Raw genomic sequence first — 24,634 nt, forward strand, 5'->3', positions numbered from 1 at the left:
GCACCTGTCATCCTCCAACATTCACCCTTATGCCATTTTTGGCAATGTGGGCAAGCAACAGATACCGTTGGGGCTGGTCCCCTGTACCCTGTCCCTGGAGAGCTAGCCATTGAAGGGGTGGACTGGCCTCTCCTTGGTGCAAACTGAGATTTGGGCCTCTGTGACTGACCCTGACTTGGTGCTCTACTAAAACTCTGAGTAGGCGAACCTCTGAATTTCTTACTAGGGGCAGAAGATGTACCGGTCTGACCCTGACCTCTTTTCTGCTGTCTGTCCCTTCTATTCTGCTCATTCATTCTAACTTTTTCAACCTTCAGTGCAGCTTCCACTAACTTGGCAAACTCTGTAATCCCCAAGGCTGTAATCATTACTTTAATGTTATCATTGAGTCCTTCCTCAAATCTCTTGCATCTCTCTGCCTCATTAGGGACTATTTCCCGCCCATAGCGGCTCAGTCTAACAAATTCTCTTTCATATTCAGCCACTATCAGCTGTCTCTGGCGTAGGGTAATAAACTCCCTTCTCTTCTCTTCCAAGTATACACTGCCCACATACTTCTTTCTAAACTCAGTGAGAAAGAAATCCCAAGTTATCTGTTCTGGTGGCACCTCACTAGTTACTGTATCCCACCACTGGTATGCATCATCCTATAGTAGTGATACAGCAGCTTCCAAATTCTACTCTGGAGTACAATGAAGTTGTTTCAAGACTCTTCCAGTTCTGTCCAACCAGTTTTCAACTGTGGCAGAATCATCTTCTCTTTTGCCCAGAAAGTCCACTGCTCCAAACTTCCTGAGTCTCTCCATATGAGATTTTTGATGTGGAGGTGGTGGTGGTGGCATAACTCCTGCCATCTGTCTAAAGAACTCAGCCATTTGCTGAAATGTGGCTAATGCATTTGGTACTGGTGGAGCAGCTTCCCTCCTGTCTCCTGGTTCAGGCATAGATGGAGCATGACTTTCCACTTTCTCATCGACCGCTCTCTGCCACGTGGAGTCCATATTCTGATCAAAATAACAAAACAAATCAAAAGATCTGCATTAGAGTCATCTTAACACTTACAACGCAATGCATGATGTGCAATCTATCTAGGTCCAAAAACGCCTAAACCGTGCTCTGATACCAATAAATGTAACACCCCTCACCCGTCTACAGTATAGCCGAGCAAGGCATGCTACACGGCGTGCCGGAACATCTAGTCTGTGATTTTCTCATTTCTTGAACTCAATTTGATTTTAAGAAGTCATTTATGTAATATTCATATCATGATGATACTATTAGCATACTTTGTTAAAATTAGTGTTTCAAGACTGGTAATAAAAATTTGGCAAGGTGCCGTCTATATTTAGGACAAACTGTCCTTCCAAACCTATTGAAAACAGTTTAATATTATGATATCAAAATCTCAAATATTTCAAAGTCTCTATTTCTCAGTAAAGTCAATAGACTTTTACAGTCATTAAACAGTTCCATAAAACAATCCATAATAATTTAAATATGTACAGAAAATTTCCATGTTATTTAATATGTACAAAATATTACAAACTTTAGAGCTTTCATAACATTACAAAATACAAGGCTGAAATTCAAATATACAACAAAAGTACAAAATACAAGATATCCTAAGTCCTACCATGTATGCAATTCAGTGCAGATGACTCTGGACTCCTGTGCAGATTTGATGTCTCACCCGGTCGTAGGTCTGCTGGGCTCCCCAGCGGTGTCTCCAATACCTACGCGTTACAAAAGCAATGCGCTAAGCAATTTTGCTTAGTGGTGCCAAATATAAAGAAATATATACTAAACTAAAGTAAATAAAGTGTTTACAAATTTTTGGTGGTGCTGTATGTCAGTAGACTGGATTTAGCTATTTGAATTTAATTGTACTTGAATTACTGCCCGTGTAGCCTATATACTGACCAGACTGGATAAACGGATATACTGGCATTGGATACCTAGTACCTCAGGCCGTCACACCATCGGTCACAAAGTGTCTCCTGGTGTGCAAATAGGTGGCTAAAAAGCCATATAGTCAATCTGGCGATAAGCAAAAAATAAATACACAATATGTATAGCCGTAGGCTATTAAAGTCACAGTGCGGCATAATAAGCCGTAAAAATACAGTATGGCATAAAGCCATTTACAGAATAGCTGTCAGAATCCTATTGGCATGCCAACCTATCCATACTAGTCAACTAGGCAAACTAGGGCACATTATTAATTAATTGTTTAATTCTTCAATTTTTGGAGTTTACTAACTATTATACAATTCACAAGTCAATGCATATGTTGACCTTTTCAGGTAATATGGATAAGTTGTTTCTAGCATCAATATGTCACAATTTATATCTCAATATGCTGCCAATATAGTGCAATTTACCATTTTTACAAGTTGGCATTCATTGCCAAAATGCTTCAAGCATCATTGTATGCAAATTGTCAAATTCTCAATTTTTGTGTGCTAGATTGGTCTAGCTTAAAGTCCTATTTCCCTTGGTTTTTAGCTTCTGGTCAAAGAAGAAAAATTGTAGCTCTATGTCTTATTGCATGCGGGGCAAAATTTCAGGTCATTCCGAGTTGTGTAGACCAAGATATGGTCAATTTGCTAAAGCTGGACAGATTGCACTTTTAGTGCAAAATTTGGTCAATTTTAAGGTCACTTTTGGTTCGGTAGATTTTGTACCCGAACTTTTGCAAGCCATTTGACTTGGTTCTGGCCATTTCTGGGCTTGGGTGTCTTCATAAGACTTGTAGATATAGGTCTTAACTATTCATGGTCAAAATATTAGGTCAATTGGACCTGTTTTGAGTGAGTTATGGCCTAAACACAAACTGCTGCCCAAATGGTCAGTTTTCAGGCCTTAAATGCACTAATCCGGATTTGGTCATTTTTAAGGTCAGTTTCTAGGCAGAATTTTGGCAACCTTTCTACATGAAAGTTGGCCTATTTGGTGTCTAGTTTCACCCCCAATTGGCCTCATACCAATTGGGTTCACAATTTGGCACTTCTGGCCTAATTTAAGTGTTGCCTTCAATACATAACCTGCATAAAGCTCATACACTCCCAATTTAATGTTCCTTCTCCTCCTCATTACTACAATATTAAATCAACAACACTTCCATACATATATTGTGCACAATTTTAGCAACAATTCAGGGCAGAATGTTCAAGTGCTCAATGCACACAATTCATCATTAAGTTCATCATTCACTTCCACCAAAATTCAACATACTTAAATGCTAATATTACACATATACTTCAACATATTCATACTTCAATATCACTTACACTTGCTGCCCACAATTTAACATTAACATATATCATTAATAACCACATGTTCACACATAAATTCATGCTATTAGGGGCTGCCAAACATGGCAGTTTGCTCAAGGCATCAAGGTTCCATTTCACACCTTTAATCTAAACACTCCATGCACATACTTAAATACAAACTTACTACAATTTTCATTTGAATTAATCAACCTTCATTTTCATTCATTAGAAGTAAAAATAACTCAAGCTCAACAAGGGTTCATGGCTGCCAAAAATGGACAAGTCCATTTCTCACTATTTCTTTCATTTCTCTTCACCAAAATACTCACCTCAACCTAAACACAAGGTTTACTAAAGCAAGGGAGAGATTTTGGACACTTACCACTTGTGAGCTTCCTTCAAACTTCGCCAAATCTTGTTTTTCTTGTTGCCAATATCTTCCCCAAGGTGAGTAGGCAAGCTTTAATGAAGGAACTAAGTAGAAAGGAGGGCTTGATCAATGGTGCATGGTGATGGAGGGAGTTTGGCCATGGTGGACTTCCATGGAAGTTAAATTCGTCCAAAACATTAAAGGTTGAAGATGAAGATGATAATGAGTGCAATCTGCTGTCCCAAAGCATATTTTAGTGTCCCAATATTCAAGTTAGTGGAGCACTAAGCTCATTTTAATATTTAATTAGTTAAAGTTTCCTTATTTGCTCATTTTGCACCATTCTTTTACTATTTACATATTGTATACCATTTTAATTTTATTCATGACATTTCCTAAGTGCAATATCATTTATTCTTAATGTACATTGAGGTCAAAAGGCAACACTAGGTGTCAAATGACCAAAATACCCCACTTCGGGTTATATTCCCAATTTTTCGGTAACACCGATTTTTGTCTGTTTCTCGATTTTTCATTTTTCTTTGTACTAATCTATTAATTTTTCTATGATATTTCTAGTGTCAATTACATTTCAATAAACCTTTATTTATGTCTCAAAATTAAATTCAGAGGGTTCCTCGCGGTCTTGGAGTCGGCAACGGCCTTCCCAGCGCAGTCACCCATCGCTGCGGTGCCGACTCATTTAACTTAGCATCATTTTCTCTCTTTCATTTTTGTTTGATTTTTCTTGTATTTTATTTTTATTTATTTCATCATTATATGTCTGTTCACTATCACCGAAGTGTAGTTCTAGACATCCTGACTTGCCTGGACTGTTATTTGACTACTGGAGCAATAGAACGTACATAACACGTATAGGGAGGATGTTACAACTCTTCCCCTCTAAATAAAAATTTTGTCCTCGAAATTTACCTGATGTTAAGAGCTGAGGGAACTGTTGTCTCATTGTCTCCTCGCTCTCTCATGTTGCATCTTCCGTGTTGTGGTGTCTCCATAGGATTTTCACTAGTGGAATTGTCTTGTTTCTGAGCTCTTTTGCCTCTTGTGCCAAGATTTTAATTGGTTCTTCTTCATATGTCAGGTCAGGTTGTACTATAATTTCTTCTGCTGAGATGACATGTGAAGGATCTGATCTGTATCTTCTGAGTTTCGAGACATGGAACACATTATGTATCTTGTCCAGCTTAGGTGGTAAGGCTAATCTGTAGGCTACTGGTCCCACACGTTCAATAACTTCATATGGGCCAATAAACCTAGGGCTTAATTTTCCCTTTTTCCCAAATCTCAATACTTTCTTCCACGGTGATACTCTGAGAAATACTTTCTCGCCAACTTCATATTCAATGTCCTTTCTTCTCAAGTCAGCATAAGATTTATGTCGGTCTGAGGCAACTTTCAAATTGGCCTTTATCAGTTTCACCTTTTCCTCTGTCTGTTTTATCAAGTCTGGCCCCACTAGCTTATCTTCACCCAACTCAGTCCAACATACAGGTGTTCTACATTTTCTCCTATACAGTGCTTCATAGAGTGCCATTTGTATGCTAGCTTGATAACTATTGTTATATGCAAATTCTGCCAGTGGAAGGTATCTGTCCCAACTTCCCTCAAACTCAATAACACAACTTCTCAGCATATCCTCCAGGACCTATCACATATATTCGATTATTGTTATCATTATCAGTTCAATTATTGTTTACAATAACTCAATGAGTTTCAAAATTTACCTGGATTATTCTTTTTGACTGTCCATCCATCTGAGGATGAAAAGCCCTACTAAAATGGTGTTGTGTGCCCAAGGATTCTTGTAATTTCTTCCAAAATCTAGATGTAAACCTCGGGTCTCTATCAGATATAATGGAAAGTGGAATTCCATGTAGTCTAACTATCTCACTGATGTACAATTCTGCTAGCTTTTCCAAAGGAGTAGTCGGCTCGATCGCGTAAAATGTGCTGATTTGGTTAACCTATCCACAATCACCCATACTGCATCATGCTTCTTCTGAGTGAGAGGTAGACCACTGACAAAGTCCATAGTGACTCGGTCCCACTTCCATTCAGGTATGTTTATGGGTTGTAACAAACCTGATGGAACTTGATGTTCTGCTTTGACTTACTGACATGTCAAGCATCTAGTTACATAGTCAACTATGTCCGTTTTCATACCTGGCCACCAGTATTGGAGTTTCAGGTCATGGTACATTTTTATGCTTCCTGGGTGCATAGCATACACACTATTATGTGCTTCTTTCAGAATACTGGTTTTCAACTCTTTATCATCTGGTACACATACTCTTTCTTTATAGTACAGGCACCCATTTTCCTTCACTTCATATTCAATTTCCTTCCCTTCAGTGATTTTGCCCATAACAGCCATTAATTTTCCATCTGTCTTCTGCCCATCCTGTATCTGTTGTAACAGATTGGCTTCACTTGCAACTCAGCCAAAATATATCATTAATAACCACATGTTCACACACAAATTCATGCTATTAGGGGCTGCCAAACATGGCAGTTTTCTCAAGGCATCAAGGTTCCATTTCACACCTTTAATCTAAACACTACATGCACATACTTAAATACAAACTTACTATAATTTTCATTTGAATTAATCAACCTTCTTTTTCATTCATTAGAAGTAAAAATAACTCAAGCTCAACAAGGGTTCATGGCTGCCAAAAATGGACAAGTCCATTTCTCACTATTTCTTTCATTTCTCTTCACCAAAATACTCACCTCAACCTAAACACAAGGTTTACTAAAGCAAGGGAGAGATTTTGGACACTTACCACTTGTAAGCTTCTTTCAAACTTCACCAAATCTTGTTTTTCTTGTTGCCAATATCTTCCCCAAGGTGAGTAGGCAAGCTTTAACAAAGGAACTTAGTAGAAAGGAGGGCTTGATCAATGGTGCATGGTGATGGAGGGAGTTTGGCCATGGTGGACTTCCATGGAAGTTAAATTCGTCCAAAACTTTAAAGGTTGAAGATGAAGATGATAATGAGTGCAATCTACTGTCCCAAAGCATATTTTAGTGTCCCAATATTCAAGTTAGTGGAGCACTAAGCTCATTTTAATATTTAATTAGTTAAAGTTTCCTTATTTGCTCATTTTGCACCATTCTTTTACTATTTACATATTGTATACCATTTTAATTTTTTTCATGACATTTCCTAAGTACAATATCATTTATTCTTAATGGACATTGAGGTCAAAAGGCAACACTAGGTGTCAAATGACCAAAATACCCTACTTCGGGTTATATTCCCAATTTTTCGGTAACACCGATTTTTGTCTGTTTCTCGATTTTTCATTTTTCTTTGTACTAATCTATTAATTTTTCTTTGATATTTCTAGTGTCAATTACATTTCAATAAACCTTTATTTATGTCTCAAAATTAAATTCAGAGAGTTCCCCGCGGTCCTGGGGTCGGCAACGGCCTTCCCAGTGCAGTCACCCATCGCTGCAATGCCGGCTCGTTTAACTTAGCATCATTTTCTCTCTTTCATTTTTGTTTGATTTTTCTTGTATTTTATTTTTATTTATTTCATCATTATATGTCTGTTCACTATCACCGAAGTGTAGTTCTAGACATCCTGACTTGCCTGGACTGTTATTTGACTACTGGAGCAATAGAACGTACAGAACACGTATAGGGAGGATGTTACATGGATATACTAGCACTAGGTACCTAGTACCTCGGGCCGTCACACCATCGATCACAAAGTGTCTCCCGGTATGCAAATAGCGTGGCTAAAAAGCCATATAGTCAATCTGGCGATAAGGCAAAAATAAATACACAATGTGTATAGCCATAGGCTATTAAAGTCACAGTGCGGCATAAGCCGTAAAAACACAGTATGGCATGAAGCCATTTATAGAATAGCTATCAGAATCCTATTGGCGTGCCAACTATCCAAACTAGTCAACTAGGCAAACTAGGGCACATTATAAATTAACTGTTCAATTCATTAATTTTTAGAGTTTACTAGCTATTATGTAATTTATAAGTCAATGCATATGTTGACCTTTTTAGGTACTATGGATAAGTTGTTTCTAGCATCAACATGTCACATATTGTAATTCAATATGCTGCCAATATAGTGCAATTTACCATTTTTACAAGTTGGCATTCATTACCAAATTGCTTCAAGCATCATTGTATGTAAATGTCAAATTCTCAATTTTTGGTGTGCTAGATTGGTCTAGCTTAAAGTCCTATTTCTCTTAGTTTTTACCTTCTAGTCAAAAAAGAAAAATTGTAGCTCTATATCTTATTGCACGTGGGGCAAAATTTCAGGTCATTCCGAGTTGTATAGGCCAAGATATGGTCAATTTACTAAAGCTGGACAGATTGCACCTTTGGTGCAAAATTTGGTCAATTTTAGGTCACTTTTAGTCCTGGCAGTTTTGGTATACGAATTTGTGCAAGCTATTTGACTTGGTTCTGGTCATTTCTGAGCTTTTGTGTCTTCATAAGAAATATAGCTCTATATCTAAGCTATCCATGATAAAAATTTAAAGTCAATTGGACCTATTTTGAGTGAGTTATGCTCATCCTAATGATTACTGTTCATATGGTCAAAAATCTGGGTTGCAAGGTTGCTATTCCAAATTTGGTCATTTTTAAGGTCAGTTTCTAGGCAGAATTTTAGCAACATTTCCACATGAAAGTTGGCCTATTTGGTGTCTAGTTTCATCCCCCATTGGCCTCATACCAATTGGGTTCACAGTTTGGCACTTATAACCTAATTTAGGTACTGCCTTCAATACACAACCTGCACAAAGCACATACACTTCCAACTTGATATTCCTTCTCTTTCTCATTACTTCAATATTCAATCAATGACACTTACATATATATATTGTACACAATTCCAGCAACAATTTTGGGCAGAACATTCAAGTGCTCAATGCACACAATTCACCATTAAGTTCAATATTCACTTCCACCAAAATTCAACATATCTCAATGTCAATATTTCACATACACTTCAACATAATCATACTTCAATATCACTTACACATGCTGCCCACAATTTAACACTAGAATATTTCATTAATAAACTACATATTCACATATAAATTCATGATTTAATAGGCTACCAAACATGGCAGTTTGCCCAAAGCATTAAGGTTCCATTTCACACCCTTAATTCAAGCACTACATGCACATACTTAGATTTTAACTTACTATATCCTCCATTTGAGTTAATCAACCATAATTTCCATCCATTAGAGGTAAGAAAAACTCAAATACAACACATAATCATGGCTGCCAAAAATGGACCATTTCATTTCTCTTCACCAAAATACTCACCTCAACCTAAACACAAGGTTTATGAAAGCAAGGGAGAGGTTTTGGACACTTGCCTATTTTTGTAGCTTGCTCAAACCTCACTAAACTTATTCTTTTTGCTGCCAATGTCTTCTCCAAGCTGAGTATGCAAGGTTTAATGAAGGAATCAAGTGGAAATAATGGCTAAATCAATGGTGCATGGTGATGGAACTCATTTGGCCATGGTGGACTTCAATGGAGTTCTCTCGGCTGGTTATTTCTCAAGGTTGAAGATGATGGTTTTTTTCAACAAATGACTTGTATAGCTGTCCCAAATTAGGAGTTAGTGGAGCACTAGGTAATAGTTTAGTGGTTAATTAGTTCAAGTTCCACTATTTTCACATTTAGCTAAATTCTTTTACTATTTACATATTGTATCCCATTTTAATTTTTCATGACATTTTCTAAGTGTAATATCATTTATTTTTAATGGAAATTGAGGTCAAAAGGAAACTCTAGGTGTCAAATGACCAAAATACCCCACTTTGGGTTATATTCCCGATTTTTCGGTAACACCGATTTTTGTCTATTTCTCGATTTTTTGTTTTTCTTTGTACTAATTTATTAACTTTTCTTTGATAATTCTAGTGTCAATTATATTTCAATAGACCTTTAATTACATTTCAAAATTAAATTCCGAGAGTTCCCCATGGTCCTGGGGTCGGCAACGGCCTTACCGGTGCGGTCACCCATCGCTGCGGTGCTGGCTCGTTTAACTTAGTTTCATTTTCTCTCTTTCATTTTTCTTTAATTTTTCTTGTATTTTCTTTTTATTTATTTCATCATTATATGTCTGTTCACTATCACCAAAGTGTAGTTCCAGACATCTTGACTTGCCTGGACTAATATTTGGCCACTTAAGCAACAGAACATACAGAACACGTACCATGGGGATGTTACACCTCCTCCACTTGTGGGGTTGAGTTTGATATTTGATTATTTTCCTCCCTCTCTGGCTTGTCAATCTGAGGTGAGTTTAGATGAGTACTCATTAGCTAGCTAGCCACCTCCCTCATTGATTTCGATTAGTGGGGTGAGTATGTCTTGTCATGGTGTACAACACGGCATGTTCAGAAAAATTTGTGTCATGACCTAAGTTGTGTTATTGATTGGCAACACTGTGTTATTCAATTGATTGATCAAATTTGTGTTATATGAGCTTTGAAAATTGTGAATTATTTGAATTGTAAATTGTCAATAAAATTTTTATATACTGTATTTTAAATTATTATTGTGCGCCACTGAGTAAATTTTACTCAGCGATTGCTTTTTCATTGCTATCGCAGGTAGACAGACAGACAGAGCAGCAGAGTAGGCTGCTTGTGCTACACTTTGGGATTTTGTCGGGTATATTGAGTATACCACTTTCTTGTAAATATTATTGTAATGTATGTGAACTGTATGTATATATTGTGCTTGGTCTTGAGCAGTTGTAAAATAAAGTTGTAAATTATTTTAGCCTGTCAAATGTTGTATTTCAATTATCTTATTTCAGCTTTTGAAATACTCATTTATTTTACACTTTATCTTTGGAATTACTGAAAATGATATTGAATTGAGTTTGAACTGTGATGAGGACACTGATTTGAATTGAGCCATATTGGAGTTTGGGATTGAACAAATATATTGGAAGTGCTTTTTACAGGTTTTTAAAGAACTATTTTGCTCCAAATACAGACGGCACTTTGCCGAAATTATTTGTGGCTATTTCAGACCTAATATGTGATTTAACTTCGATTAAAAAATGCACTCACCACTGTAAAAAGAAATAAGAAAAGGTTTAAAATCCCTCGTAGTATATTTAATGGGTTATCAATAGACAAGGTTTGGTAATTCATTAGGTATACTATGGGATCATGTTATATCTTACGGAGGCATAGGGTGTGACATGTTTAGTGATATGAGAGCAAGTTTTTAAATTCTATTTTGACCTATAATTTGAATATTTTTCCTTTATAGTACAACTGCTCAATGTCATGGTTTGATACATACAGTACATTACATTATAGATACGCACTAACGGGAGGAAATCTCCTTGTGTTATTTGTTCAGGAGGTATAATATCCTCTAATTGACTATGGAAGAAGGGGACCGTTCAGTCGATCAATCAGTAGAGGCTGAGGTGCAAAGGGAAGCCCCAGCCCTTCAAAATGTGAGTGGATCAGCTACACCAATCCCCTTAATATCGTAGTTCCCTGCTCAATTTTCTCAGCAGATGGGTGCGATGTTCCAACAGATGGCTGGTAACATGCCCACTCAAGCCCCACTGTTGACACCAGTAGTACAACCACAGTCTTCAGCTAGGCAGTACGACAAGCTAATTAAGTATGGGGCTACTGAGTTCAAGGGGACAGTGGATCCGCTAGAGGCAGAATAATGGTTAGAAAGGATGGAAAGAGTTTTTAGGAAGTTGCACTGCACCAATGAGCTAAAGTTTGAATACTTAGTTTCACTTCTACAGGGGGATGCATATGACTGGTGAAAAACCATTCTCCACAGTTTAGTGGAACCCCTAGTGCTGACATGGGATGACTTTCTCATGAGTTCAGATAAAAATATGTCCTAGATGCCTATGTAGACTAGAAGCTACAGGAGTTCTTAAGCCTGAAGCAAAGGAACAGAACAGTGGCAGAATATGAGAGAAACTTCTTTTGATTGAGTCATTATGCAAGAAGCTTGCTTACCACTCCTAGAGATAAATGTAAACGTTTTGAGGTCAGATTAAGGCCTAGTCTAAGAATGCAAGTTATGGGGTTCCAACATCAGAATTTCTAAGAGCTAATATCACAAGCCCTGGAACTGGAAAGAATTGAGAATGAAGAAACAGTTGAAAAGGGTACAGAAGAAAAAGAGAAAATTAGAAAGACTACTGATCAAGTTCCTGATAGTGGGTCAAGAAAGAGAAAGCACTTTGGAGGATCTAGCTCACACGAATCTGGTAGAGATAGATCTTCTGGATAGAAACCACCCCAATCCGATCAGCAAACTCGGCAAAGACCCAGAAATGCGCTGTCGGATCGACTTTGTGAAACTTGTGGTAAACCACATAGTGGGGTATGTTATAGATCCATAGGAGCATGTTTTAATCGTGGAGAGACTGGTCATTTTGCTAAGGATTGTATAAATCCATGCCGTTCTGGATCATTTACTACACTAGAGAGATCAGCCCAAGTTTCTACCCCAAAGAGTTCACCATCAGTTAGTAGAGGCAGAGGTAGAGGTAGGGGTAGTACACCTGGAAGTCAGAATACTGTTAATCAGCCAGAACAAGGTGATGCTTTAGCTTGAATATACACTATACGACAGAGGGAAGAGGCTAAAACTTTTGACATTGTTGCTGGTACTTTCTCAATTTTTAACTAAGATATATATATGTATTGTTTGACCCAGGGTCTACATACTTTTATGTTAGTGCCAGCATTGTTTGCCTTCCTGCTATCCCTCGTATAAAAATAAATTTTGATATGTTAGTGATTAGTCTTTTTGGAATTATTTTTGGAAGAGTTTGCTAGCGAAAGACATTTCCTAGAATACGATAAATTATTAAAAATCGATAGATTAAAGAGTTGTAGAAGTAAAAATTTGAACATTTGGTTCAGATATAATAAAGAATTATTACGAATATAAGTAAGATTATTGACTAGAATAGTCAAAGGACCAATGATTAGATAAATAATTTTAACATGGCCTTAATGGTCATTCAATAAGGAAACATGAATCAAAATATTAGACAGAACGATAGTAAGAAAAGATTAGTGTTATATAAACAAATTAAATATTATATTAGATTGTTAAAATTCTTACATAAACTTAAATGAAAGAAGATTATATGATTGTATAGAAAAGAGAAAAACTAAGTTCTCACTCCATAAAACCACATAAGCCCCTAGAAAGAGTGGGTTCGTTAGTACATAGAATTGCTTACCTCCAAAAGGGTGAAATGAATTTAAATTCAACATATGATGGGGAAACTCATAAAGATCTTAGTACATGAGGTGAAGTAGCTGAGAAATAAATGTATACATTTGGTTAAGGTATTATGGACCATCATTCAGGACAGGAAGTTACTTAGGAACAAGTAGAGGATATGAGGAGGCAGCACCCACAATTGTTCAGCGACCAAAATTAGGTAAAATTTTGAGACAAAAATTATTTTAAGGGGGGGGAGAATTGTAACACTCCTATATTTGGTAGTGCGTTCTACTGTTCCGGTGACCAGTGTCTGTCTGGACAGCTAGAATGCCTAGAACTACACTTCAGTGATAGTGAGAAGGCATAAAATGATGAAATAAATAAAAAAAATACAAGAAAAATTAAGAAAAATAAAAGAGACTAAATGAAAGTAAGTTAAACGAGCCAAACCCGCAGCGATGGGTGACCGCACCGGGAAGTTACGGTAAGGACCGTTGACTAGCCCTGGACTGTGAGGAACCTTGGGAAATATTTTTAAGACTTAAATAAACTCTATTAAGGTATAAATGACATTAGAAATGTCAAAGAAAAATTAATTAATTAGTACAAAGAAAAATGAAAAATTCAAGAAACTGATAAAAATCGGTGTTACCGAAAAATCGGGAATGCAACTCGAAAAGAGGCATTTTGGTCATTTGACACCTAGAGTTAACTTTTGACCTCAATGTCCATTAAAAATAAGTGATATTACACTTTGAAAATATCATGAAAAATAAAAATATGATACATAATGTAAATAGTGGAAGTAATGAGGCAATTTTGCAAATTTAGTAACTTTAATTAAATAAGTCATTTCCTAAAGTTAATGCTCCACTAACTCACATTGTGGGACACCTATATAAAGCATTTTGGGATAGAAATGTTCATCTTTAATGTCAAAAAAAAAACTAGCCGAGAGAATCTCCATGGAAACTCCATGGCCAAGCTTGGAAACACCACTATGCACCCATGATTTAAGCCTCATTTCACCATACTTTCTTCATTAAAGCTTGCACACACACCTTGGGCAGCATGTTGGGAGCAAAAAGAAGGAAGTTTAGTGAAATTTGATCAAGTCCAAGTTGAGGTTAGTGCTAGTTTTTCATTCTTTGCTTCATTAAACTATGTTTTAAGGTTGAGATGAGTTGAATGGTGAAGAAATTTGAAGAAATGGTTGACTTATGGGACTGTCCATTTTTGGCAGCCATGGGACGTGAGTTTGCTTGAGTTTTTCCTACATATAATTGAAGGGAATTAGGATTGATTTGGTTAAATTGATGTTTTAGCAACTTACTTCCCATGTATGTATATTGAGCACTTGAATTTAGGGGTTTGCAAGGAAAATTTAATACTTAAGTAAACTGCCATTTTTGGGCAGCCTTTAAACCCATGAAATTATGTATGATATCATGAAATTTATTGATAAATTCTGGTGGTGATGATGTAGGGGTAGTTTGTATAATTGATGGTGGAAGTTATATGTAATGGTTAGGAGTGTTATGTGTATATGTTATTTAGAATTGGATATTGAGAATTGGAAGTGTAATTGGTGCATTGTAAATTGGTTATATTCTGCCTAAAGTGACTATAATGTAAAGTGATGAATGGTTGTAGTATGATACGAATGCAGAATTAGGTTAGGGAAGTGAAGTATGGTTAGTTGAATGTGTGATTGGTTGATGCTTCAAAAATGTGTTAAGGGCAGTAAGTGTTTTAGGCTATAAATGGAATTGTGTAACTCCAATTGGTATGAGGTGAATTAGACATGAAACTAGGCACAAAATGTGCCAACTTTCATGTTGGAAGCCTACCTAAATTCTATTCGTAAAGTGACATGAGGACTGACCAAATCCGGATTGGTGACATTGCAAACCTGAAAATTGATCATTTGAACAGCAGTCAGTATTTTGGCCATAACTCACTCAAAACAGCTCCAAATGACCTGAAATTTATATGGTTGGAAAGCTTAGACATAGGGCTATAATTTTGGTTAAGACCACCAAACCCATAAATGACCATAAGTAAGTCAAAATGCTTGCATAATTTTGGGTATAAAAACTGCTAGAATCGAAAATGACCTAAAAATGACCTAAGTTTGCCATTTTAGTGCAACCTGTCCGGCATTGGTAAAATGACCATAACTTGGTCTAGTAAACTCTAAATGACCTAAAATTTTGGCAAAAGTTCAATAAGACATAGACCTACAAGTTTGTAATTCTGACCAGAACCCAAAAATTGAGGAAACTAGGTCATCCGGTTAGGTTAAAACAACATACCAAAATCCGATAAATTGCAATAAAATGCAATACACTTAAAATGAAATTGGTAACATATACCAACACTTGAGAACTATAAAATGTGACATATTGGTAGCATTAAAATTAATTCACCTAGTGTGCATTAAAGGTTAGCATTATAGGTTGACTAATGAAAGGAATAGTAACAATAAGATTTAATTATGGAACCTTATGATTAGAAACAATTTAAATGAGTACTAAAACACTTTAAATTGTGTGTTTCAGTTGAAAAGGATATTGAGAAGCATAAGGGACATTGAGCCAAGGCGTAGGGGAGACTCAAATCAGGTCTGTGCTGTCACACCCTACCCCTCCGTAAGGCATAACATAATCCCGTAGTATATCTAATGAATTACCAACTTTGTCTACTGATAACCCATTAAATACACTACAAGGGAATTTAAAACTTTTCTTACTTCTTTTTACAGTGGTGAGCATTTTTGACAGGTTTTAAAAATTTTTAACTACAGTGAAACAAAATAACAAATTTGAGTGTCAATAATTTCTGTAAAAATTTTGACAATGTGCCATTTGTATTTTGAATAAAATAGTTCTTCAAAAACCTGTAAAAAGCACTTCAAATATATAATTCCTCAATTCCAAACTCCAATTATTTGTTCAACATAATAAATTTCTCAACATTAACAACTCAGTTCAACAATCAATTTTCTAGTGTTTCCAAAAGCTGAGGTAAGATAAATTTATCACAATACTTTTACAGGCCAAAATAGTTTACAATTTTAGTTTACAACTGCTCAAGACCAAATACAATATATACATACAGTGCACATACATTAAACAAAAACTACACAATATGGTATACACGATATACCCGGTGAAATCTTAAAATGTGGTACAAGCAGCCTACTCTGCTGCTCTGTCCATCTGTCTACCTGTGACAGCAATGAAAAGCTATCACTGAGTAAAATTTACTCAGTAGTGCACAATAACAATTTAAAATGTGGTATGTAAAACTTTTATTGACAATTTACAATCCAAACAATTCTCAATTTTTCAAAGCTCATATAACACAAATTTGATCAAACAATTGAATAACACAGTGTTGCCAATCAATAACACAATTTGAATAAATAACTGAATAACACAATTTTGCAAATCAATAACACAACTTGATCAAATAACTGAATAACACAGTTTTGCCCATCAATAACACAATTTGATCAAATAACTGAATAACACAGTGTTGCCAATTGATAACACAATTTAGGCCATGACACAATTTTTTCCGCACATGCCATGTTGTACACCACAACAAGACACACTCACCCCAATAATCGAAATCAATGAGAGAGAAAGCTAGCTAGATAATGAGTACTCATCCACACTCACCTCAGACTAGCAAGTCAAAGAGAGAGGAACATAATCACACTCACCCCAGACTAATAAGTCAAAAAGGGAGGAATATAATAACAGTGTCATGCCAAGTGTGAATCAAAACAATTCCAAATCACAATATTTCATACACTTTCCAAATCACATTTTATCTCAAAATTACCATTTTCAAAGTAGGCAACACAATAATTTCCAAATAAGATTCTCAAAGCCAAAACAATCAAAAATTATTCATAACTCATTTCTCCAAATAAATTTTCTAGTAAAAGCAGTAAATATAAAAAGTATTGTGCACAGACACAATTTAAAACTATAATGTTCAAATAAATTTTTAAGTAGAAAATAAGAAATCAAAATTATTGTGCACAAACACAATTTAAAACAATAACATACAAATAATCATAATTTATTTCAATTGAAAAATTCAAAAGAAATAACTATTGTGCACAAACCTCTGATATATGTCTCTTGGCCCTGACTCAGTGTTCCTTATGCTTCTCAATATCCTTTTCAACTGAAACACACAATTTAAAGTGTTTCAGTACTCAATGAATTTGTTTCTAATAATAAAATCCAATATTTAAATTTTCTTGGTACTATTCCCTTCAATTCATTTCATTAGTCAACCTATAATATTGACCCTTGATTCACTCTAAGTGAGTCAATTCTAATGTTACCAATATGTCACATTTAATAGCCTTTTAGTGTTGGTACATGTTACCAAATTCATTTTCAAGTATATTGCATTTTATTGCAATTTGCTGAATTTCGGTATATTAATTTTACCTAGCCAGATGACCTAGTTTCCTCGGTTTTGGGTTTCGGTCCAAACTACAAACTTATAGGTCTACGTCTTATTGCACGCGGAGCAAAATTTTAGGTCATTCTGAGTTGTGTAGACCAAGTTATGGTCAATTTACCAATGCTTGATAGAATGTACCAAAATGGTAACTTTAGGTCATTTTTAGGTCACTTTTGGTTCGGCCAATTTTGGTATCCAAACATATGCAAGCTATTTGACTTCCATATGATCATTTCTGGGTGTGGTGTCTTCATAAGAATTGTAGATATATGTCTAAACTATTCATGGTAAAAATTTCAGGTCAATTGGACCTATTTTGAGTGAGTTATGGCCAAAACACCAACTGCTGCCCAAATGGTCAATTTTCAAGCTTTCAAAGCACTAATCCGGATTTGGTCATTTTTCAAGTCATCTTCTAGGCAGAATTTTGGTAAGCTTCCTTCATAAAAGTTGGCACATTTTGTGCCTAGTTTCACCTCCAATTGGTCTCATATCAATTGGAGCCACACACTTAAGGTTTTAAGCCAAAACATACACTACCCTATTACACATTGTTCATCACTCATCAATTACACATCCTATGCTTACCAAGTTAACTCTTCCATGTCATTTCTGTTTTGTACCTTACCATTAACACATTTAATAACACATTTTTTGTCATTTTGGTAGCTTATAACCATTCTCAATATGCACACTATAACCCAGAACTTTCCAAGTCCAATTACAACAATTAAACACATGAATGCACCTCATTTACATGTCCAAATTCAAACCTTTATACACACATACATGCTGCCATCAATAACAACATAATTCAACAATATAATTCCATAAACTAAACCATGAAACAACACATTTTGATCTTCTTCATAGGGCTACCACAAGTGTACACATACCCATCAATTTCCACTTTCACTTTTTAAGCTTACAATTCAAACCTTACACATGGAATTTAACTTCAATACAATTAAACATTTAAATCATCATTCAAACCACTATTTACATGCAAGAATAAGCTGTTCTTATTGAGGTTCCTTGGCTGTCAAAATGTACATTTCCACTAATTCATCAAACTTTAAAAATTCTGCCACAAATCAACTACCCACAACATCCACTCAAAGTTTAATGAAGAAAGGGAGAGGAAATGAGCACTTACTTAATTTGAAGCTTGTTAAAAACTCATCAAAACCCTTCCTTCTTGCTGCCAATCTCTTTATCAAGTTGTGTAGGCAAGCTTTAATGAAGAAGTTGAGGTGAAATGAGGGCTTGAATGGAGGTGCATGGTGGTTGTTCATGTTTCGGCCATGGAGTTTCCATGGAGTTCCATTCGGCCATTGTTTTGAGAGGTTGAAGATGAATTCATCTTCTGTCCCAAATGGCTTTTATATCTGTCTACTTAAAGGTTTATTTAATCCCATAGTGCTCCACGAATCATCCTAGGCATTATAATAATCAACTTTAGTTAATTTCAATTACATCCCTTAGATTTCCTTCATTTATTCTATGTAATTGACGACTAATTTTTATGGCATTTCCTAAGTGCAATATCATTTATTTTCAATGGAAATTTAGGTTAAAAGGCAACTCGCAAAGTCAGTTGACCACAATGCCCCTATTCGTGTTGCATTCCCAATTTTTCGGTAACACCGAGTTTTGTCGTTTTCTCAATTTCTTGTTTTTCTTTGTGCTAATTAATTAATTTTTCTTTGATATTCCTAATGATATTTATACTTCAATAGATGTTTATTTAAGTCTAAAAAATATTTTCCAGGGTTCCCCACAGTCCAGGGCTAGTCAACGGTCCTCGCCGCAACTTCCCGGTGCGGTCTCCCATCGCTATGGTTTTTGGCTTGTTTAACTTGGTTACATTTCATTGCTATTATTTTTCCTTTATTTTTCTTGTATTTTTCTTTCTTGTATTTCATTATTTTATGTCTCCTCACTAACATTTAGATGTAGTTCTAGGCATCCTAGCTGTCCGGACAGACACTGGTCACCGGAACAGTAAAACGTACTATCGAACATAGGGGTGCTACATGTGCACAATACTTTTTATATTCACTGCTTTTATTAGAAAATTTATTTGGATAAATGAGTTGTGAGTTTATGACTTGGGAAAATTTATTTAAGAAAAGTTTATCGCCTATTTTAGAAACGGAAATTTCAAAATGAGGTTTGTTTGATTGTTGCCTGAATTACAAATGAACATTATAGTTTTAAATTGTGTTTGTGCACAATAACTTTAAATTATCGTTTTTCCATTGAAAACTTGATTAGTATGTATTGTGTTAATTATGGGTTTCGATAACTACTGTGTTGCCACTTTGTGAATGGAAAATTGACTTTAGAAATTGATTATGTTTTGCATGAAATATTTGAATAATATGATTTGAAATTATTTTTTATTCATACTTGGCATGGCAGTCATTTACTCTGTTCCTCCTCCACTTGTAGGGTTGAGTTTGATATTTGATTATTTTTCTCTTTCTCTGGCTTGCCAGTCTGAGGTGAGTTTGGATGAGTACTCATTAGCTAGCTAGCCACCTCCCTCATTGATTTCGATTAGTGGGGTGAGTATGTCTTGTCATGGTGTATACAACACGGCATGTTCGGAAAATTTTGTGTCATGACCTAAGTTGTGTTATTGATTGGCAACACTATGGTATTCAATTGTTTGATCAAATTTATATTATATGAGCTTTGAAAATTGTGAATTATTTGAATTGTAAATTGTCAATAAAAGTTTTATATACCGTATTTTAAATTATTATTGTGCACCACTGAGTAAATTTTACTCAGCGATTGCTTTTTCATTGCTATCGCAGGTAGACAGACAGACAAAGCAGCAGAATAGGCTACTTGTGCTACACTTTGGGATTTTGTCGGGTATATTGAGTATACCACTTCCTTGTAAATATTATTGTAATGTATGTGAACTGTATGTATATATTGTACTTGGTCTTGAGCAGTTGTAAAATAAAGTTGTAAATTATTTTGGCCTGTCAAATGTTGTAGTACAATTCTCTTATTTCAGCTTTTGAAATACTCATTTATTTTGCACTTTATCTTTGGAATTACTGAAAATGATATTGAATTGAGTTTGAACTGTGTTGAGGACACGGATTTGAATTGAGCCATATTGGAGTTTGGTATTGAACAAATATATTGGAAGTGCTTTTTATAGGTTTTTGAAGAACTGTTTTGCTCCAAATACAGACGGCACTCTGTTGAAATTTTTATAAAATTTGTGGCTATTTCAGACCTAATATGTGATTTAACTTTGATTAAAAAAATTTTAACATCTGTCAAAAGTGCTCACCACTGTAAAAAGAAATAAGAAAATGTTTAAAATTTCTTGTAGTGTATTTAATGGGTTATTAGTAGACGAAGTTTGGTAATTCATTAGGTATACTATGGGATCATTTTACATCTTACGAAGGCATAGGGTGTGACATTGCGGAAGTGACTTCCTCCATCGCTAATTATTGCTCGTGGTGTACCAAATCTTGTGAAGATGTTCATCTTAAGGAACTTTGTGACCACTCTAGCATCGTTGGTTGGTGTTGCAATTGCTTCTACCCATTTTAACACATAATCAACTCCAACCAGAATATACTTGTTTCCACAGGAAGAGGGAAATGGGCCCATGAAGATTATTCCCCATACATCAAACAATTCTATCTCAAGTATACCATGTAGTGGCATTTCATTCCTTCTTGAACTATTACCTATTCTTTGGCATTGATCTCAAGCTAGCACAAAGGATCTTACATCCTTAAACAAATGTGGCTAATAAAACCCTGCTTGTAAAATCTTAGCTGTGGTTTTTGAGGTGCTGAAGTGTCCTCCATATAGTGATGAATGGCAGTAATGAATGATACTTTTCATATCTTCCTCTGGGATGCATCTTCTTATCAGCCCATCATTACATCTCTTGTACAGTAGAGGTTCCTCCCATATGTAATATCTCACATCATGTAGGAATTTCTTCCTTTGCTAATAAGCCATGTTTGGAGGCAGTACCCTGTATACAAGAAAATTAACAAAGTCAGCGTACCATGGAGCCTTGGAGAATGCAAGTAATTGCTCATCAGGAAATGAATCATTAATAGGCAAATCTTTGAAGTCCCCTGTGTACTCCAATTTTAGTTTGGAAAGATGGTCAGCTACTTCATTTTCGGATCCTTTTTTGTCCTTAATTTCAAGGTCAAATTCTTTTAGGAGTAGAATCCATCGAATCAGCCTTGGTTTTACTTCCTTCTTGCTCAAAAGGTACCAGATTACAGAATGATCTATGAATACAATGACTTTTGACCCAATGAGGTAAGATCTGAACTTGTCCATTGCAAACACTACTGCTAGGAATTCCTTCTCTGTGGTGGCATAATTGACTTGCGCATCATCGAGTGTCATGCTAGCATAATAAATAGCATGGAGCTTTTTGTCTTTTCTTTGCCCGAGCACTGCTCCAACTGCAAAGTCACTTGCGTCGCACATCACCTCGAATGGTAGCCCCCAATTTGGTGGCTGCATTATTGGTGCTGATATCAGGGCTTCTTTGATCCTGTTAAAGGAGACAAGGCAATTTTCATCAAAATCAAAGGGAACATCTTAACTTAACAAGTTGGTAAGTGGCTTAGCTATTTTGGAAAAGTCCTTGATGAATCTTCTGTAGAATCTTGCATGTCCCAAAAAGCTTCACACTCCCTTGACTGATGTTGGTGGTGGCATGTTTTCAATGAGCTCAATTTTTACCTTATCAACTTGAATTCCTCTTTCTGATATCAAATGTCCAAGAACTATGCCTTCCCTTACCATGAAGTGGCATTTTTCCCAATTTAGGACCAGGTTTGATTCTTCACATCTTTGCAACACCTTAGATAAATTAGCTAGGCAATCATCAAAAGTAGTTCCATAGACAGAAAAATCATCCATATAAACTTCCATGATATCTTCAATATAATAAGAAAAGATAGCTACCATGCATCTTTGAAAGGTAGCAGGGGCATTACAAAGACCAAAATGCATTCTCCTATATGCAAATGTTCCATAAGGATAAATGAATGTTGTCTTTTCTTGATCTTCTGGGTGAATAGGAATTTGAAAGAATCCCGAATACCCATATCTAGATAACAGAAATAAGAGTGTTTCGCTAACTTTTCTAACATTTGGTCGATGAAAGGGAGAGGAAAATGGTCTTTTCTGGTAGCATTGTTCAATTTCCTATAATCTATGCACATTCGCCAACCAGTGATTACTCTAGTAGGGATTAGTTCATTGTTTGCATTTTGGAGAACAATTGTCCCACCTTTCTTAGGAACTACATGTACTGGACTAACCCATTTACTATCAGAAATTGGGTATATGATACCTGCATCTAATAGTTTTAAAATTTCTTTCTTGACTACTTCTTTCATGTTTAGGTTAAGTCTTCCTTGGTGTTTGATAGTGGGTTTACTGTTTTCTTCTATGGGTATCCTATGCATGTAAATCAAAGGGTTAATTCCCTTCAGGTCTTCTATTTTATACCCTATGGCTTTCTTATGGATCCTAAGTTCTCTTAACAAATTTTCCTCTTCTAACTTAAACAGGCTAGCATTGATTATAACAGGATATTTAGAATTTGAGTCCAGAAATGCATACCTTAGCGAGGAGGGGAGAGGTTTAAGCTCTATCTATTTGGCATTTTCCTGAAGCGTACCTTTGGTTTGTTTATCCTTTAACTTCTCCATCTCGGAAGCCTTAGCTAAAGGTAGGGGTGAATGAGCCGCTAACTGTTGTGCACAGGCTACTATTTCTGTATTTTCATCACTCACTGTGTAGCTGTGCATAATATATGCTTCAAGAGGATCTTTAGGATATGTCTTATAAAATTCCTTTTCAACTTGTTTGTCCATTATGTCTGTCACACCTTATCCCTGGTAAGGCATGACATGTTCCCGTAGCATACCTAATGAATTACTGAACTCCACCTACTGATAACTCATTAGTTATGTTACAAAGGATTTTAAAACAAATCATAGCTTTTTATCTTATCAATTCTTTTGATGAAAACTGCATGAGAATAGTTAAAATTCCATGTAAACATTCATTGGAAATAATGATAGACTAAATATTGAAAAAGTTACATTTTCATAAGTCTTAAAATAAAATACAAATAGTTACAAACTCAAAATACTTTAGTAATGCAGTACTTTTTAATACAAACTACTCAATGTCCGTACATCCATACATATAGGTACAAAATACATCCAAAGGAATCATAAGGGTATACCTAACGTAAATACCCACAATCAATACCAAAATGCTGCTTCCAAGTCTCTTACTTGGTAGCCTTCTCCTTTCCCTTACCTGCGACAGCATAAAGAAGCTATCGCTGTGTATATCACTCAGTGGTGCACAACTAATAACTTTAAAACTTAAGGTAAAACACAATTTGTCAAAGCATAATAAATCACATTTTTCTTAAGCATGAAAACTTCACAATAGTTCTAAGTCCATAAGAGCTATTTATTGGAATAACATTTCAAAAGAGAAATCACACTTCATAAATCATAATTCACAAAGCATTAGTGTTGCCAACATCAACACACAGTTTAGGCCATGACACAAAATTTCACGATCAGTGCCGTGTTGTACACCATGACAAAGCAATCTCAACCTCACTAACCGTTATTAATGAGGGAAGGGCTAGCTAGCTAATGAGTACTCATGTAGTCTTACCCCACTAACCCTTATTAATGGGAGATATAATAAATATCAATTATCAACCCCAAGTATCCGTTACTACTGGGGAGTTCCGAAAGAGACTGTCATGCTAACTGTGGTTTCAAAACAGTTTTCAAAAATTTTCCCCTCAACAATCACATTTATAAACCAATAAACACATTTAAATTCATCATAATATCCATATAAAGGTGGCAACACCCAAATTTCTTAAATGCAAGAGAAAAACCATATTTCAGTCAAAGTAAACTTGTTCAAAGCAAACTCATTCAATTTAACACATTCCAAGCAATTTACAAGTTTAAAAACGAAGAAAATGTTAGTTGTGCACAAACCTTCAATAATTCTCCTTCCTTGTTACCTACTTCTCCTTGTGCATTCCAACTTCTTTTTCTACTGAAAATACACAAATAGAATACCTAAATACCAATCTCAATTGCTACCAAGAACTCATTACATGCATGTCTAATGCATCCCAAGTTAGCTTTGAAAATTTTAGAATAT

Source organism: Hevea brasiliensis, chromosome 10, assembly GCF_030052815.1.
Source record: "Hevea brasiliensis isolate MT/VB/25A 57/8 chromosome 10, ASM3005281v1, whole genome shotgun sequence".
Lineage (NCBI taxonomy): Eukaryota > Viridiplantae > Streptophyta > Magnoliopsida > Malpighiales > Euphorbiaceae > Hevea > Hevea brasiliensis.